This window comes from Cantharellus anzutake, assembly GCF_015039405.1.
Source record: "Cantharellus anzutake strain C23 chromosome Unknown EI90scaffold_37, whole genome shotgun sequence".
Classification (NCBI taxonomy): domain Eukaryota; kingdom Fungi; phylum Basidiomycota; class Agaricomycetes; order Cantharellales; family Hydnaceae; genus Cantharellus; species Cantharellus anzutake.
Window position 1 is genome coordinate 316,613 of NW_024066987.1, and position 15,576 is coordinate 332,188.

At 47.5% G+C, this 15,576-nt stretch overlaps 2 non-coding genes across 2 annotated transcripts; one reads left to right on the forward strand and one right to left on the reverse strand.

Moving 5' to 3' along the window:
• Positions 1 to 10,564: 10,564 nt before the first annotated feature.
• On the reverse strand, positions 10,565 to 10,637 carry EI90DRAFT_t157. The gene has a single exon. It is a non-coding gene; the product is annotated as a tRNA-OTHER (tRNA).
• Positions 10,638 to 12,137: 1,500 nt separating this feature from the next.
• Positions 12,138 to 12,210, forward strand: EI90DRAFT_t155. Its single transcript has one exon. It is a non-coding gene; the product is annotated as a tRNA-OTHER (tRNA).
• The last annotated feature ends 3,366 nt before the right edge of the window (positions 12,211 to 15,576 follow it).

A 15,576-nucleotide genomic window follows, 5' to 3' on the forward strand; every position in this document is an offset into this window, starting at 1 on the left:
TCCGCTTTTCTCTGGCCATCTTGTCACTTGGCAGCATACCATTCATTCCTTGCCGAGTGCCTATATTGTTCATCCATTCATTCGCTTAACTTGCCAATATTGGCACTTGATCCATGTGCTGATGCACTTATTACCTGTCAATATTGGCACTTGATCCGCTTTTGTTTAGTTCATTACCTCCCATTTCCCGGGCTCTTGTCCTTCATTCAGTTTGACAATCCCCGCTTATTTCCGCGCCAGACCACGCCGGACTGACTGATCCTTCTGTGTTTCCCTCCTGCCTATTTATATCCTGTAAATACTTTCGGGGACCTTAGTCTGAAATCAACTAGAGTACCCCCCCTGTCTGGTCTGAGTCTCTCCTTCTGCAAAGGGGGCTTCCCCCCCTCTGAGTCCGTGCTCGCGGAGTCCGCGCTCCCCCTACAGGTCCGCTCCACCTGCAAGTCTTGTTTGAAGTCTGCTGTAAGTGTCAGTCTGTAAATACAGGATCTCCCCCAAATGTCAAGCTCAGGGCACAGCGCTCCACCTGAGTCGCTGAGGCCGCGATCCCACTCTGCTAACCTTGAACAGCGCTTCCGGACGTGCCGCATATTTCCGCCCGCATATCCGCGCACGCGCTCCAACAGACCTCTGCATCACCTCCGACTCCGACAATAATCCAGTCTCTGACAATAAATCCCATCTCTGACAGCAGAATAAGAAGGAACATTGGGAAAGAAATGTAAATATCTCGGGAACCAGTGAACTTTTGACTGTAATCTTTTTACCATCTGAAAGGACTGTTTCTAAACTTTATCCACGGTTTTGTTTCATTCTAAAAGCTTCAAAACTGACGGAGATATCGCTCAAACGGCAAAACACCTTATAATTCATATATTGACTAGAAATCATAGTAAAGTCAATATAGAATTTTATCCATAGACAATCTATACGTCAGGTGAGATCGTTGGGGGGTGTTTATTGTTGTTTAGACAGTGAACAATTATATATTTGGCAACCAAAACATGGTCAGTACACAAATCAGCACAAACTCTAATATCGTTATTGGACGTAGGAAACTGGTTACATAAGGTGATCCAGCTCCGCTCCTTCACCACTCTGATGCTCACCTTCGGACCTGACACCATTCCTCCTCCACTCCTCTCCCCACTCTTCTCATCACTCTCCTCCCTCCGACCCTCTTCCACCAAACCTCTGCCAAGTTATGACCTTCCGCCGCCATCCTGTACCTTGTACTCAGACACCACCCATACCTTTGCTCCAAGACTCCACCTTGGCCTAAGTCCATTGCATTGGTGACCTCATACTATGTAAACACCATTGCCAACATTCCTTGGACTTTCAACCCTGCCTCCGCAACCTCTGTAAGCTCTGCAACCTCCAAGCTCCACGGATCATACTCAGCACTTTCGCTGCTTGTAATGTATCTTTCGCGTTTTCCCCTCATCCTTATTTGGACTGCTACTTCTCCCCATTCTAGCCAGTTAGTCATCATCCCCACTTCACCTCATCCTCCTGCCCCTCTGGGCTTTGCCCTCCCTATCTCCTTTCAAATGTACCACAGGGTCTAACCTATGACCTTCGGTGCTGCTCCGCTTCTATCATCCCTTTGTCCCCATTTGGACACCTTTGTTCCAATTTGGACCCCCTTTGTTTCCTCATGCTTTCGCCTCTCTCCATTATATACAGGCACTTGTACATACTTGTTTTAGGCCCTTAGTCTAAAATTGACCTGAAATGCCCCCTAGAGACTTCCTGCTCATCACCTCTGAAATTAAGGACCAAATGGACAAACAGCAATGGCACAGCGCTCTGCATGAGTCACTGAGGCCAAGGTCCCTCCTTGCTAAGTCTCTGGTTCCCCTCTGGAATCGTCCACCCTTGCCCAGTTCTAACAGTGTCCTTGATATATAGTATAGTGTTTGATCTAAATGTTAAGCAGTGTCTTGTTGTGTTAGTCTTGTGGTAGGAGGTATTCATGGGAGTCTTCCCTCTTTTTTCCTTTTCATTTTCAAATGCTCCAGGAGCTCCCAGAAGCTTCTCACCCCTATACACTTTGAAGCATTTAAATTGTATTTACTGGATATGTTTGTGCACAAAGCAATGCTCCATGCCCTCCTGGGAGTGCCCTGGAGTACCTGGCCAACTCTGGAGGAAATGAGCTGTTCCTGGACTGGCCAATCTCCTCCTGATTCTCCCAGTGCTCTCCATACTCCAGAGCACTCAGGAGCATAACAATTTTTTGCTGATGTAGAGAGTCCACCCCTGATGTTGAATCCTCTGAGCCTGGTGCTGAGGAGCCCAATGAGGAAGATTCATCAGAGGACAGACTTGCTATGGCCCCTGTTGCTTCACTTCTGGCCAAATCACCTTCCGCCCAAGGCCTTGTCCCTTGAAGAGATGATTGAGTTTGCCCTTGCCACTTCAACAGTTGAACCCAAGTCAATGAAAGAGGCAAAAACACGTGATGATCGGGCTCTCTGGCATCAGGCAGCACTAAAGGAATACACTCAAATGCTCTCTCACAACACTTGGGACTTGGTGCCACTCCCAAAGGGGAGAAAACCAGTTGGATCAAAGTGGGTATTCAAAATCAAGCAGAACCCTGATGGATCCATTGAAAGGTACAAGGCTAGGATTGTTGCACAAGGATTCTCCCAGAAACCACACTTGGATTACACTGAGACCTTTGCTCCAGTTACCAAATTTGCCTCCCTTTGTGCCACCGTTGCCATCTCTGCCATTGAAGACCTTGAAATTCACCATATGGATGTGTCCTCTGCTTTCCTTAATTGAAGGGTTGCTTACTATTTTGGGGATGGTAACGTTCCGTTCCCCCGTTCGCCTCAGGCCTCAGTAGGTCTGTCTAAACATAAGCTTTGATGGGCTGTATATTCAATGGAGTAGAGGCAAAAGGCTACCGGGCCTTTACAACTACTCCAAGGTATATATATGTAATTTACATATCTCAGCACAAATAAATAAAGAAATAATAGCATCACTATAATGGGAATTATAGCGATGCAACATAATGATATCACTATAATTGGAATTATAGTGAAGTAAGGTTAATCCCTTACATTAATGGTGACCTCCAGGAAGATATCTATATGGGCCAACCTGAAGGGTTTGTGGAACCTGGGAACGAGAATCTGGTCTGCCACTTGAAGAAGTCTCTCTATGGCCTGAAACAAAGCCCGAGCCAGTGGTATCAAAAACTACATGAGACATTCACTGCTCTAGGCTTCAAGAGATGTCCCAGTGATAATTCAATTTGGGTCTGGGCAAAGGACAAGGTCAAAGTGATCATTCCAGTCTATGTTGATGACCTCACTCTGGCCTGCAACAATTTGGCAGCTCTGACTTCACTCAAAGCTGAGCTCAAGTCCAAATTTGAAATGCGGGATCTGGGGGAGCTCAGTTACATCTTGGGACTTGAAGTACATCGTAATCGCCCACAATGAAATATCTGGCTCTCCCAACGTAAACATACATTGGACATCATACAACGCTTCAATCACCAGCATTCCAGACCTGTTGTCACTCCCCTTGACCCCTCAATCACACTTTCAAAAGTTGAGGACATGTCTCAGGAGGAAAAGGAGTTTATGACTGGTGTGCCATATTTGAGTGCAATTGGATTTGGCCATTGGTACCAGACCTGACATTGCATATGCTGTGGGACTTCTGAGTCGCTTCAACTCTTGTCCAGCCAAGATTCACTGGCATGCAGTTCAGAGGGTGTTTAGGTACTTGGTGGGGACTGTTGATCAGCATGGGAGGAACTCAGATGAATGGGAGTGTGAAGATGCGATGTCTAGACCACGATGTCAAGCATGGTGTAAACTATGTACAATCTGTAAGGCTGAGGACTTACCTAGAGTGCGATGTCAAGCATGGTTGAGCATCGCACTCAGGTAATCCTTGCCCTTTTATGGCCTATCTAACTATGTAACAAAGCAGACAACAATCATGAAACTAGCGCCTCTCTGATGCTTTGTGTGACTAAGGGTTTTCCACTCAGCAATGCTTTGCCTGTGGCTCCGCCTCCCCTTTGTCCTTGTGTGGCGTCAGGCTGCCATGACAACAGGGACATTGGACTTTGTTTGGAATTTGGACCTTCTGTTTCTGGGGGGGTTACTGCCTCTGTTTACTCTGACTCTGACTATGCTGGTGACACAGAGAAGGCTCGCTCCACTTCTGGCTATGCCTCATTTATTGGGTCATCCTGTGTCAACTGGTCTAGCAGATGCCAGGATGTTGTGGCCAAGTCCACTACAGAGGCAGAACTGATTGCAGCAAATGCTGGGGCTTCAGATGGGACTTGGATGTCACACTTGCTTCAAGAACTTGGTTATCCTCAAGCCTGCTTCCCCCTAAAGATGGACAATCAGTCTACCATCAAGGTCTGCAGAAATCCAGAACATCATGGGAGGATGAAGCACCTAGACACCAAGTACTACTGGATTAGTGTCAGGGACAGCTCCGAAAGTGGCAAGGTCCCGGTGTGTGGGACTCGGTGGGACGAATAGCAGCTGTGCATAGTGGTGATCCCATTGCGGGGTGAGCATCCCCAACCACTTAGTCTGAAGTGGGAATGTGAGAAGAAGGCTACTTCTTCAGTTCCCACTCCAGCTGTTATTATATATGCGGGATTGGTCACGTGGGGCATGCCATGTCACCCTTGCACACAGCCATGGCTCTCTGGGTGCCTCCGCAGGAGATCCTGAGAGGGCCCGCTGTGGGTGCGGGGCAAGTGTGGCAGTGGTAGCAGCGATGTAGGGATGGTAAGATACAGGAGGGGAAATGGGCATGCATGCCGGTGGTACATTGAACAGTGGGAAAGGTGGTCCAGGTAAGAGAGAGAGAAAGAAAGAAAGAAAGAAAGAAAGGAGAAAGGAAGAGGGAGGAGGGAGAAGCGGTGCGGAGCGGGGGTCAGGTGGGGCATGCCCTGATAATTAGGGACCAGGTGGACTTGGGAAACTTAAGGATTGAATGGGTAGCATCTAGGAGTAATTGTGCTGACATTCTAACCAAGGCACTCCCTAGAGATCTTCACCAGGAGCAATGTGAGTTACTGGGACTTAGAAGGTGGAGCTAGATTGAGGGGGAGTGTTGTGTTCTGTGTTGTGGGTTATTTCTTTCAATCTTCACTTTATAGATAGTCATGTGACTACTGAGTGGTTCTTTACTGTTTCTACTATTATTGTATAAACACTAAAGACCAACTCAGGGCGTGCCACCAGCTGAGATACAATAATTGTGGCCACTGTGGGAAAGTGAGAAGCTAACCTTCTTCTCACTTTCTTACCCACAGTAGTACTGTGCCCTAGGATGGGCTGTTACAGTGTAGGCTGTGAGCCATAGTGTAAGGGAGATAGGCCACATACTCGTGGCCCTCCCTATTCATTCCTTATTTATCATGTTGGGTTTGTACCTGACACAATACCTTCACTTTTACCATGTGGTCCCAAGCTGCATTAATCACATGTATTTAAGGTAGGCATTGTACATAAGTAATCACTCTCCCAGAAATTTCTGGTGTGGCTGTGCACAGCAAACATATCGCAAGCAATTTTCAAACCTGTAAATAATCAGAAAACAAGAATATGTGAGATATGGATTGGAAAAAAAAGAATCTGGGAGTATAGTCCCAAATTATTTCGTTTTTTTGTTGGAGGCATACACAGTACTTGGTTCTGCTGAGCTTTGGAGGGAAAAGGGAACAGGAACAGATTTCTTTTTTTCAATTTTGGCAGTTACTGCCATTCATTTCTGCCCACACTGGCCATGGCAAAACTTGAAGGGTCAATAATTTTCAATACTGTCATATCCGTACATACTCGATCCCGAACTGACTCCCAGACCTCCATCTTCACCACCTCCGGAGTCCTACCCTACCGCTGTCCATTCCGATATTCACCTTCAGTCCTGACACCACACCTCCCCTCACCCCTCATGCCACCTCCACCCTCCTGTCCTTCTCCTACCCTATCTCCGTTCACTCCAATACTCATCTCGGACCAAACATCGCTCCTCTCACTCCTCCTCCTACTCCTCCTCATGACACCTCCACCCTTCCGTCACTCTCCTACCCTATCTCCATCCGCTCCGACACTCACCTTCGGACCTGACACCTTTCCTCTCCTCTCTCCTCTCTCTTCCCTCTGACCCTCTTCCGCTGACCCTCCGCCAAGTTACAACCTCTCACTGCTGTCCCATACCCCCTACTCGGACACTGCTCGTACCTTTGCTCCAAGACTTCGTCATAGTTCCTACCTCGGACTTTGACTCCACCTCGGCTTTAGTCCATTGCATTGGTGACCTCATACTACGTAAACTGTTGTAGTTTGAGTTGTCTCTTTCTTTCAATCTTCACTCTATAGATAGTCATGTGACTTTGGAGTCGACTTTATCCTTTCTACTTATTGTATCTAGGCTAAAGTCTACTCCAGACTGCCCCAGGGCTGCTCAACTGAGTTACTACAAACTCATGGGGAAACCGGATGCCCTCTCCCACCGCGCCGACCACCTGAAGGGAAAGGATGACAACGACAGCCTGACCCTCCTACAACCAGAATGGTTTGAAGCATGCGCGACCGAGGCCATCACAATGGAGGGAGAAGAGGTGGCCATCCTGGAAAGAATACATGTGGTGAAAGACCATGACGAGAAGGTAGTGAATATAGCAGCTCAGCTTATAGGCACTCCTGAGTCGGACTGTAGTGTTAATACACAAGTAGTAACAGTTAAAGTTCGACTCTGAAGTCATGTGACTATATAGAGAGAAGAATAAAAGAGAAACAAAGGAAACAAGAGGTAGATAGACTACAACAGTGAAAGCGCTGAAGGAGCTGGGAGATGGAACCCTCAGGATGGATGAATGGAGCAGAGATGGAGAGTTGGTCCTCTACTGAGGAAAGGTATATGTATAGCAGCTCAGCTTATAGGCACTCCTGAGTCGAACTGTAGTGTTAATACACAAGTAGTAACAGTTAAATACAAGTGAGACTTGCCTGAGTCGAACTGTAGTGTTAATACACAAGTAGTAACAGTTAAAGTTCGACTCTGCAGTCATGTGACTATATAAAGAGAAGAATAAAAGAGAAACAAAGGAAACAAGAGATAGATAGACTACAACAATATGTCCCAAAGGACCTGCAACTCTGCCACGACCTGGTGCGGCTACACCATGACGCGCGGGCGACGGGACACCCGGGGCGATGGAAAACCCTGGAGCTCGTCTCCCGTGATTACTGGTGGCCCCAGATGGCGGAGTATGTAGGCCACTACGTGGCAGGGTGCAACGCCTGCAATCGAGTCAAGTCATTCCCCTTGCAGAAGGTGGGGAAGCTCATGCCAAACAAGATCCCCACCTGCCGCTGGCAGGGAATCTCTGGATATGATCAGAGAGCTCCCTGAGTCAAAGGGCTACAATGCCATCCTAGTGGTGGTGGACCGCCTCTCTAAGCGCATCCACGCAATCCCTACAGTCACAGCAGTAGACTCGGCTGGGATCGCCCGACTCTTCCTCGAACATGTCTGGAAGCATCATGGGCTCCCCGAGGAGATTCTCAGCAACAGAGGGAGCGCCTTTGTCTCTCAGTTCTCCAAAGAGCTAGCGGCCCTACTAGCGGTCAAGCTGACCCCTTCGGTGCCTTACCACCTGCAGATGGATGGACAGATGGAGCGAGTGAACCAGGAGATAGAAGCCTACCTCCGAGTGTTTGTTAACCACCGCCAGGATGACTGGGCAGACTGGCTCCCGCTAGCGGAGTTCTCCCATAATAACCGCATCCATGCCTCCACCCGCCACACCCCCTTTGAGCTCGACACAGGCCAACACCCCAGGATGGGGACGGAACCCACGCATGCATCAGAAGTCGAAGCCACAGACGCGTTCACCTTGAGACTGATGAAAATATTGTATCTCAGCAGGATACCTCAGTCTGAGTAGCAGTTTAGTGTTATTACAGTAGTAAGAACAGTATATACAAGAGGAGACTTGCCTGAGTAGCAGTTTAGTGTTATTACAGTAGTAAGAACAGTAAAGAGCGACTTGGCAGTCACATGACACTATATGGAGCACAGATTGAATAGAAAATGAAGAGAACTAACTACAACACTCCCCCTCAATCCAGCTCCAGCTTTTTGTGTTGTAGTTATTTCTCTTCATTTTCTATTCAATCTGTGCTCCATATAGTGTCATGTGACTGCCAAGTCGCTCTTTACTGTTCTTACTACTGTAATAACACTAAAGTGCTACTCAGACTGAGGTATCCTGCTGAGATACAATATTTTGAGCCCCAATAAGGAGCATTGGTGTTGATGAAGGTCTCTAGAGAGAGCCTTTGTAAAAATGTCTGCACAATTGTCCCTAGATGCCACCCATTTAATCTCCAATTTCCCCAAGTCAACCTGGTCTCTAATCCAATAGTACTTTGTCTGAATGTGCTTCATTCTCCCATGATGCTCTGGGTTTTTGGCAACTTTGATAGAGGATTGGTTGTCCATGTATAGAGGGAATGATGTGCCTTGGGGGTATCCAAGTTCTTCAAGCAAGTGTGTTGCCCAAGTACCATCTGAGGCTCCTGCATTTGCAGCATAAAGTTCTGCTTCAGTGGTAGACTTGGCAATGACATCTTGTCTCCTACTAGACCAACTGACACAAGAGGAGCCAATGAAAGACACATATCCTGTAGTGGACAGTGCTTTTGTGGCATCCCCAGCATAGTCTGAGTCAGAGAAAACTGAGAGTGTAACTCCCCCAGAAGGTGATGCCCCCAACTCAAGGCGAAAATCTGAAGTCCCCTTGAGATACCTGAAGACTCTTTGAACTGCATTCCAGTGGACCTTTCCTGGGCAGGAGTTGAAACGACTTAAAAGGCTAACAGCATAGGCTATGTCAGGCCTGGTCCCAATTGCTAGTTACATGAGGCTGCCAACTGCACTCAAGTATGGGACACTCTGCATAAAGTCTTTTTCTTCTTGTGGCATATCCTTGATTTTGGAAAGGGTGATGTCAGGATCAAGGGGAGTAACAACTGGTCTGCAATGCTCATGGTGGAAGCGTTGCAGGATGTCAAGGGTGTGTTTGTGCTGAGAGAGCCAGATTGTTCGTTTTGGGCGATTTCGATGAACTTCTAGGCCTAGGATGTAGTTTAACTCCCCCAGATCTCGCATTTCAAACTTAGCCTTGAGCTGATCTTTGAGGGCAGTCAAAGCAGCCAAATCGTTACAGGCTAGAGTGAGATCATCCACATAAACTGGAATTATCACCTTGACATGGTCTTTGGCCCAAACCCAGATAGAGTTGTCACTGGGGCACCTCTTGAAGCCCAGATCCAGGAATGTCTCATGGAGCTTTTGGTACCATTGGCGAGGGCTCTGTTTAAGGCCATAAAGAGACTTCCTGAGATGACAAACCATATGCTCCTTCCCAGGTTCCACAAATCCCTCAGGCTGAACCATGTATATATCTTCATCCAAATCCCCATTGAGAAAGGCTGAGGAGACATCCATATGATGAACCTCCAAGTCCTCAATTGCAGCTATGGCAAGAATGGTTCTGAGAGAGGCGAATTTTGCAACAGGGGCAAAGGTCTCTGTGTAGTCAAGATGGGGTTTCTGTGAAAAGCCCTGTGCTACGATTCTGGCCTTGTATCTCTCGATAGAGCCATCTGCATTGTGCTTAATTTTGAAGACCCACTTTGAACCAACAGATTTTCGACCCCTAGGAAGAGGAACCAGATCCCAAGTGCTGTGTGCTAACATTTGAGTGTATTCCTTCAATGCAGCCTCCTTCCACAGTGGCCGATCATCTCGTTTCTGTGCCTCCTTCATAGATCTGGGTTCAGCAATTGAAGTGGCCAGCGAGTACTCAACCATTTCTTCCTGTGACAAACCCTTAACCTTGGACTTTGCAAAGAGAGCAGCCATAGCGAGTTCATCTTCTGAGTCCTCCTCTGGTTCATCAGCATCAGCCTCAGAGTCAGAGTTGACACCAGGAGTTGGTTCTCTGGCTTCCCACTTGCTCACAGGTGGGGAAGGAGTCGGTTGGAGTTGGTTGCACCTTCCACCACTCACCTGGTGGTTTTCCAGCATTAGAGCGAGTAGTCCTGCGCAAGTTTGAGGTCCCAGAAGAAGAAAGTGGTGCAGGGGGTGGAGAAGGAGATGGAGATGGAGAAGGGGCAGGGTTGGCGAGAGGTACAGGGTGTCCAGTGTCAGAGGATAAAGTGAAGGTGTCACTATCAGCTAGAGGAGTGAAGCGATTGTGGGCCTTGTTATCTCCCCCTGACTCTGGCACTGGTGTCAAGTGGACAGCAGTGTAAGCAGTGTTAGGGTTACCAGATTTATTTCCAGGCATGGATTGTTCATCAAAGATCACATCTCTTGAGATAATTGTTTTCTGAGTAGATGGATCATAAACCTTCCAACCTTTGAAGTCTGGTGGGTACCCAATAAAGATTCCACGACAAGTTTTTGATTGGAAACTTTTCCTTTTGTCCTTCTGCACATGGACATAGGCCTGGCACCCAAAAACTATTGTAAACTCTGAAAAGGGTGGCCACACCAGGATTCGAACCAGGGTCCATCCAACATATATTTGGAGGTGATAACCACTACACCATATGGCCACAGCAGTTCTCTAGGAGATTGCATCAACCAATAGGAGGCAGGTCTATCGTACTGCAACAAAAACATGAAAATGGGACACAGAGGGCTTCCTATTGAACCAGCCTTCATAGGGAGTGATGTCCTCAAGTGAGGAGGAGGGAGAGCGATTTAGGACATGAAGGAAGGCACCTAGAGCATCTCCCCAGAAAGAACCAGGAAGTGATGACTCATTGAGCATAGAAGTGATCCCTTCATCAAGAATCCGATTAGTACGTTCTGCCACTCCATTCTGCTGTGGTGTAGCAGTAGTGGTGTGTTCCCTCATAATGCCATGTTCCTTGAGATAATTATCCATCTCTTTGCTCATGTACTCCCCACCTTTATCATCCCTAAGTGCCTTGATGGTGAATCCAGTCTGCTTCTCAGCAAAGGCCTTGTACACCTTGAAGGCAGCAAACACCTCTGACTTGTTCTGGAGCAAGTAGATTACACGATAGCGAGTGTAATCATCCACAAAGCTCACCCAGTACCTATGACCCCTGGTGTTGGGACTGACACTGGCCCATGGACATCTGAGTGGACAAGTTCCAAGGGCTTAGTACGATGATTGGAGGCAGACTGGGGAAAGGGGAAGCGATGTTGCTTGCCTGCTAGGCAGTGTTCACAGATGTCAGGAAGGGAGGAGGGAGGGGAAGTTCCAATGTTGAGGTCCGTTACATATTTCCCAGAGATGAGTTGCTTGAGTCGATTTTGACCAATATGGCAAAAACGACGATGCCAAAGATCAGGTGAGGTGGCTGTGGTCCTCAGAGCTGCTTGAACAACAGTAGCACCATCCAATAGGGCAGTGTTGTCATTTGAGATTGATGCCTGGAATAGGAGCTGTGAATTCAGCATGAAGCTCATAGTGGCTTTCCTGATGTTAACCTCGAAATTCTTCTTCTTGGTGAGAGTGAGAACTGAGAGGAGGTTGTTGGCCAGCAAGGGGACATGGAGGACATCAGAGAATTCAAGTTGGCGTAAAGGGACTCCATCAATTATGGGAGTAAACACAATGGATCCAATACCAGCTGCATATATGACGTTGTTGTCAGCAAGATGAACAGGGACTTTGCAAGGCCTATAAGTCTTAAACCACTCTCGATGAGTCATATGAGAGGTGGCACCTGTGTCTGCAATCCAACAATCTGGTAGGTCAGCAGGGGTGGAGAGGGCACATGCATTCCCAGCAAACTCCTGACATTTGTCACTTGGGAGCCTGTGTTGTTCCAAACACTTCTCTTAGCCACATTATTAACCAGCTATTTTCCACCTTAAGTGAACCCCTGGAATCACAAAAGTTGCCATTAAGGCAAAGGCCAGACTTGAAAGTCATGACCTGCTTCACAAGCTGGGAAATAATCTCAAGTGCACCCCTGGTAACACAAGAGAGGCAGAGTGTGAAGGGAATGACCCAGTAGTGTTGCAGTACAATAGACCTGCCTCCTATTGGTTGATGCAATCTCCTAGAGAACTGCTGTGGCCATATGGTGTAGTGGTTATCACCTCCAAATATATGTTGGATGGACCCGGGTTCGAATCCTGGTGTGGCCACCCTTTTCAGAGTTTACAATAGGTTATGAGCCCAGTGGCTTGAAAATCTTCAAAATCGACGATTTTTTCAGTTTTCTGCACCCACTCTTTGAGTCTGTGGCTAAAACTCGCATCTGTGCCTCCTCCTCTTTGACAATCGCCTCGAAATACACCGACGTCATACTACGCTTGACTTCCTCTGTGTGTTCTTGATTTCGCGCCGATTCTCTTACTTTTGGGGCCACAACATCGAATTTTGGGCCACAACACAAAAAAACTCTGATCCTGCCCTTTCCTTTGCGACAATCGCTGCACAACGAATACACCTTGTACATTGCTTAACGTACTACCAAGTACTCAAGTCTCGCGCCGATTGCTGCAGTTTCAGGGCCACAAACTCAGTTTTTTCGATTTTTTCGGGGCCACAGCGCTAAAAGTCACTTCTGTACCCCCAATACTTCACCAATCACTTTGAAACCAACGGACCTTAGTCTACACCTTACCTAACACTCTCCGTTCAGTTTTCGCGTCGATTGCTCGATTCCCAGAGCCATAACTTCGAATTTGGCACCTTTGACAAAACCACTGCTCTGCCACTTCATACAATCATCGGATTCGTCCCAAACTTTCACAACATACTCAGTCCCAATCTTCTGATCACCATGGTCACTTTGGCGACAATCGCTGTATTTTCCTGGCCACTCCAGCATGTTTTTCGGTTTTGGGCCACCATGTGGACCAGAATATCCGATTTTTTATCTGGAACTGTCCCCCCTATTCCCATTGCCTATGCCACTGGTGAATTGATAGAATTCGCTGGTAATGCTAGTGCAAGTGCTCTATCCACTCCTGCCAACTCAGGCCCTGATTTCTGGATTGCAGACACTGGTGCAACGGCTCATATGACACCAAATCGCCACTGGTTCTCTGAGTATAAGCCTTGCAAGATCCCAGTTCGTCTTGCTGACAATAATCTGGTCTATGCTGCTGGTGTTGGCTCAATTGTGTTCAATCCTGTTAAAAATGGACGACCCCTGCGACCCATTGAGTTCTCAAATGTTCTCCATGTCCCTCTCCTTGCCAACAACCTCCTCTCTGTCCTCACACTCACTCGAAAGAAGAATTTCGAAGTTCTCATCAGGAAATCAACCATGGACTTTACTCTAAACAATCAAGTACTGTTCCAAGCTTCAGTTTCTGATGAGAATATAGCTTGTCTGGATGGATCAACAGTTGTTCAAGCTTCAGCTCTCAAAATGTCAACTTCTCTGTCCCCTGAACTCTGGCATAGACGTTTTTGCCACATTGGACAGGAACGATTCAAGCAGCTGGTTTCTGGCAAATTTGTGAGGGACCTCCTAATCCATAATTCGCCTTCCTCCCCTCCCTTCCCTGACTTCTGTGAGCCCTGCCTGGCTGGCAAGCAACATCGCTTTCCATTTCCACCTGCTGCCTCTAATAGGAGAACTCAACCTTTGGCACTTGTGCACTCGGACCTCCATGGGCCAGTCTCAGTCCCAACTCCCCAAGGGCACAGGTACTGGATAAGCTTTGTTGATGACTATTCTCGCTATAGAAATGTCTACTTGCTGCACAAGAAGTCAGATGCCTTTCTTGCCTTCAAGGAATTCAAGGCCTTTGCTGAGAAGCAGACTGGATTCCCACTCAAGGCTCTCAGGGATGATAAAGGTGGAGAGTACATGGGTAGGGAGATGGATGACTTTCTTAAGACCCATGGGATTGCTAGGGAACATACAACCACTGCCACACCCCAACAGAATGGAGTTGCTGAGAGGTCAAATCGGATTTTTGATGAGGGAATTAGTTCTATGCTGAATGAGGCCCATCTCCCTGGTTCTTTCTGGGGCAATGCATTGGGGTCCTTTATTCATGTTCTCAATCGTTCTCCTTCCTCTGCTGTCAAGGGGGTCACACCATATGAGGCCTGGTGTAATCGCAAGCCCTCAGTCTCGCATTTTCGTGTTTTTGGCTGCCAGGCTTATGTGCATGTGCAAAAGAATAAACACCACAGCTTTGAATCAAAAACACGAAGGTGCATCTTCATTGGTTACCCCCCAGACTTCAAAGGCTGGAAACTTTATGATCCATCCACTCAGCAAACTCTAATTTCAAGGGATGTGATCTTCGATGAACAGACTATGCCTGGTACGAAATCCAGCCACTCTGATCTCCCATACCACCCTCTATCTTCGAATCAAGTGCCAGAGTCAGGGGGAGACAAGCCAAGTAATAATCGCTTCACTCCCTTCCTTGATGAAATTGATACTTTGACTTCTGCCACTGATTCTAATCCACCTCCAAATCGTCCTCCTTCTCCCTCTCCTTCTCCTTCTCCTTCTCCTTCTCCCACTCCCTTCCCTTCTCCCACTCCTAATCCTCCCTCTCCATCACCTCCCTTTTCTGGCACTTCTCCTTCACCTGGCCCTTCCACTCTTCGCAGGACAACTCGTTCCACTGCTGGCAAGCCACCTGGTGAGTGGTGGAAGGTTAAGCCAACTCCTTCACCCCCTGTCAGCAAATGGGAAGCCAGAGAGCCCACTCCTGATGTTGAGTCACAATCAGACTCTGATAAACTCGATGAGGAATCAGAGGATGAACTTGCAATGGCAGCTGGCTTTACCAAGTGGCAGTCCAAGGTCTTGTCTATGGAGCAAATGGTTGAATTTGCCTTTGCAACTTCACCTGCTGAACCAAGGTCTATGAAGGAGGCTCAGAATCGTGATGATTGGGACTTGTGGTATGAGGCTGCCCTCAAGGAGTACACCCAGATGCTTGCACACAACACCTGGGAGTTGGTACCTCTTCCAAAAGGGAGAAAACCAGTTGGTTCTAAGTGGGTATTCAAGATTAAGGAGAATGCAGATGGTTCTATCGAAAGGTATAAGGCCAGGATCGTTGCTCAAGGATTTTCCCAGAAACCTCACCTTGATTACACTGAAACCTTTGCCCCTGTCACCAAATCCGCTTCACTTCATACCATTCTCGCCATTTCTGCCATTGAAGACCTGGAACTCCACCACATGGATGTATCCTCAGCATTTCTCAATGGCGACCTCCAAGAAGACATCTACATGGTGCAACCTGAAGGGTTTGTTGAACCTGGAAAGAAACACTTGGTCTGCCATCTGAAGAAGTCGCTTTATGGTCTGAAACAAAGTCCTAGGCAATGGTACCAGAAGCTACATGGGACCTTCTCGGATTTGGGCTTTAAAAGGTGTCCCAGTGATAACTCCATCTGGGTTTGGGCTAAGGATAAGGTCAAGGTCATTATTCCTGTCTATGTCGATGATCTTACACTTGCATGCAATGATCTGACTGCTCTCAATGAGCTCAAGTCGAAATTGCAGTCCAAGTTTGAAATGCGAG